The sequence below is a fragment of the Dipodomys ordii genome, unplaced genomic scaffold (assembly GCF_000151885.1).
Source record: "Dipodomys ordii isolate 6190 unplaced genomic scaffold, Dord_2.0 Scaffold105, whole genome shotgun sequence".
Lineage (NCBI taxonomy): Eukaryota > Metazoa > Chordata > Mammalia > Rodentia > Heteromyidae > Dipodomys > Dipodomys ordii.
The window spans coordinates 668,958-672,764 of record NW_012267321.1 but is presented as its reverse complement, the minus strand read 5'-3'; the positions used below and the strand labels follow the sequence as shown (position 1 = coordinate 672,764).

Below are 3,807 nucleotides of genomic sequence, written 5' to 3'. Positions count from 1 at the left end.
CCTCCCGCCTCCCGCCTCACCGCCTCCTCTGGGCTGCTCCCCGGATCCGTCCATCACCGCCACTGCCGCCACCGCCTCTCGCCGGGTCCGCCCGGGCGGCTGCAGCGCGCCCCGGTCACGTGACGACCCGCTGAACGTGCGCCCCACACGTGGGCGCCCCGCAAAATGGCCGCTGCCCAGTAGAGCGGGGGTCACGTGACCGCGTCAGCCGGCCGGCCCTCGGGAGGGGGTGTGGCCGCTGTCACTGCACTGTCCAATCAACGCCTTCCATAGGAAAGCTGGGCGTTACCCATGCCAGGCTCCGCCCATCGACTCCCACCCTTTACTGTCAATTGCCCCTATATATGGACTCAAGCTTTCACTGACGCGGTCAGTCCTTAATTAACTCATGCATGCATTTGTGCACAATCTGTACAAGCATGTGCCACGGCTGGGACACTCAGCATCCAGCCAAGACAATCACAAGAAACCTCTGAGTGGTTCTATGTGTTAGCAGCAAAATGAACAGAAAATGTAGTGCAAAAGGTGTAGAACTAGCTCAGGAGTGGTGGTTCACTCCTGCAATCCCAGTATCAAGAGGTCTGTGAATTCCAGACTAACGTGGGCTATATAGTGAGTTTTCATCCAGCATGGACGACCCAACAAGCCCTTGCCTCAAAAAGAAAACTGAAGGTTGTGGGGGAAGGTGGGTACCTATGGCTAGCTACTCAATAAGCTTACCTACTCAAGAGGCTGAGAAATGAGGATTGCAGTGTAACGCCAGCCTGGGGAAGGAAAGTCTTAAACTATGGTGGTTTGTATGTACATATGTATAATATTCATTCAACAGTACACATAAAATGGGAAGTTTACTGAAATTACTCTGAGTGTGTGTGTGTGTGTACTGTTTATGTGATGTTCTGTGCTTTTGTTGGAAAACAATGGAGGTATCACGTGATTTCCAACCTTAGGGCAACAAGGATATGTTTTTTTTTCCCAGTCTTGGGGCTTGAACTAAGGGCCTGGGGGTTGTCTCTGAGCCTCTCAAGGCCAGCACCCTACCACCTGAGCCACAGTGCCACTTCTCACTTTTTCTGAATAGTTTATTGGAGATAAGAGTCTCATGATGGAGCTGGGAAGGAGGCTCAGTGGTAGAGTGCTTGCCTCGCATGCATGAGGCCCTGGGTTCGATTCCTCAGCACCACATAAGCAGAAAAAGCCGGAAGTGGCCCTGTGGCTCAAGTGGTCGAGTGCTAACTTTGAGCTGAAGAGCTGAGGGACACCACCCAGGCCCAGACTTTAGGCTCTGCAACCAAAAAATAGTCTCATGGAGTATCCTGCGTGGGCTGGATTCCAATCACGATCCTCAGATCTCAGCCTCCTGAGTAGCAAGGATGACAGGCATGAGCCACTAGCGCCTGGCTGAAATGTTTCATTTTTTTTTTTTTTTTGGTCAGGTCCTGGGGCCTGAACTCTGGGCCTGGGCGCTTTCCCTCAGCTCTTCAGCTCAAGGCTAGCACTCTACCACTTGAGCCACAGCACCACTTCCGGCTCTTTTCTTTTTGCTTATGTGGTACTGAGGAGTTGAACTCAGGGCCTCAGGCATGCAAGGCAAGCACTCTACCACTGAGCCACCTTCCCAGCCCGAAATATTTCATTTCTATGGATAGAATTTCCAACAGTTTATGATTTGAGAGAAGAAGGTTTCTCAGTGAAGAAAGCAAGCCAAGGAAAGAAATTGTGTTTCCGGTTTGGCTTTTGCTGGCTTGCTTGCTTGCTTTTGTCAGTACTGATGTTAAAATCAAGCCTTAGATCAGCATACAGGGCTCTAATGTGTACCAGGGTCTCACTTCCTACCTGTGTTGAGGGCCTGGACACTGATCCACTTATTTTAGGCTTCCTATTGTAGCAACTGCACACAACTGCACACAACTACAGGTTGAGAAGGGGTCTATTTTGTGTGTGTATGTCAGTAAATGGCTTGAACTCAAGGCTTTGCAGTCCTTTGTCTCCTGCAGGTGTCTGCAGGAGGGTTGTTGTCCTCACCCCTTTCTTTTCTTCCAACATCATTTGAAACAAAGTAAGCTCCTCCCCAAACACCACCAACATAGACAATCTCTACAGAAACCATGTTTTTATTTATGGAGGGCACATCTCAGTATTTGTCTTGGGGGAAAGTGATTCCAATGGCCTTTCTCACCTCTTCAAGGATGTCAGCCAGCAGCTCACTTTCTGCTAGAGGAATCACAGGACTTTCCTTCAGACCTGGAGGGAGGAAAGAGAGAGCGAGAAGATTAAGAAGAAAAAAACAGAAGCCAGCGCTGGTGGCTCATGCCCGTAATCCTAGCTACTCAGGAGGCTGAGATCTGAGGATCGCAGTTCAAAGCCAGCCCAAGCAGGAAAGTCTGTGAAATTCTTATCTCCAATAAACCACTCAGAAAACCAGAAGTGGTACTGTGGTTCAAGCGGTAGAGCGCTGGCCTTGAGCTGAAGAGCTGTGGGACAGCGCCCAGGCCCAGAGTTCAAGCCCCACAACCGACAAAAAAAAAAAAAGAGAGAGAGAGAGAGAGAGAAAGAGACAGAGAATGGGAGGGGAGAGAGAGCTATTAGGGAATGCTCCTAACCATACATTGAGACCAAAAGAACTGTGGGAATCTGGATTCCCAGAGTCCCATGGCATAGGCATACACCAGGGTTTAGGTAGATTGTTGTCCTGTGGCATTGTGGGAGATGTAGTTCTACATAGCTAGGGGAACTGAGAGTATATAGGGGACTTGGGTGGGACCCAACGTCATCTGGCTATGCTTACTCTTCCCCCCCTCCAATGATATCCACCAGATCCTTACCCTTGCGCAGACACTCTCGGATATGTTCGGCCTCATAAGTCATGCCTGTCCCATTTATAAAGTTGTACACCTTGTTTGGGACTTCTGGCAGTGGGAACTCCTTACGCACACCATTCAACACCAGCTCTGTTGGGCACCAGCTTTTCTGAATCTGGAAGAATTAAGACATAGCTCTGCTGCCTGGTGCCAGTGGCTCATGCCTGTAATCCTAGCGACTCAAGACACTCAGATCTGAGGATCATGGTTTGAAACCTGCCCAGGCAGGAAAGTCTCACAGACTCTTTTTTTTTTTTTTTGGGGGGGGGGTCCGGTCATGAGGCCTGAACTCTGGGCCTGGGCGCTGTCCCTCAGCTCTTCAGCTCAAGGCTAGCGCTCTACCACTTGAGTCATAGCACCATTTCCGGCTTTTTTCTTTTTGCTTATGTGATGCTGAGGAATCGAACCCAGGGCCTCATGCATGCAAGGCAAGCACTCCATCACTAAGCCACCTTCCCAGCCCCCTCACAGACTCTTATCTCCAATAAGCTACCAAAAAAGCAAGAAGTGGAGCTGTGGCTCAGGTGGTAGAGCGCCAGTGTTGAATGCAAAATCTTCACCCTGGTCAGGACTGGCATGCACATGCATACACAGACACAGCAGTTTCTTCTCAGGCCTAAGGATACTTGATCTACAATACATTAATGCTCAGGCAATCCCCCCTCCCAAGTATGAACATCACAGCTGTCAAAAACAGAATCTGTGCTGGGAAATTGGCTCAGTGGTAGAGTGCTTGCCTCACATGCATGAGGTCCTGGGTTCAATTCCTCAGCACCACATAAGCAGAAAAAGCCGGGAGTGGTGCTGTGGCTCAAGTGGTAGAGCACTAGCCTTGAGATGAAGAGCTGAGGGACAGCGCCCAGGCCCAGAGTTCAGCCCCCACGACTGGACCCCCCCCCAAAAAAAAACCAAACAAACATAAGAATCTATAGCCATGGGTTGAAAA

General features: G+C 50.1%; 1 protein-coding gene and 1 long non-coding RNA gene across 2 annotated transcripts in view; both read right to left on the bottom strand.

Moving 5' to 3' along the window:
- Nucb1 (nucleobindin 1) overlaps positions 1 to 3,807 on the bottom strand; it is a 16,904-nt gene that overhangs the window by 8,295 nt on the left and 4,802 nt on the right. The window lies entirely within an intron of this gene.
- Positions 2,097 to 2,978, bottom strand: LOC105994374. Its single transcript, XR_001175500.1, has 2 exons — positions 2,826 to 2,978; positions 2,097 to 2,244 (listed from the first exon to the last, which is right to left on the bottom strand). It is a non-coding gene; the product is annotated as an uncharacterized LOC105994374 (long non-coding RNA).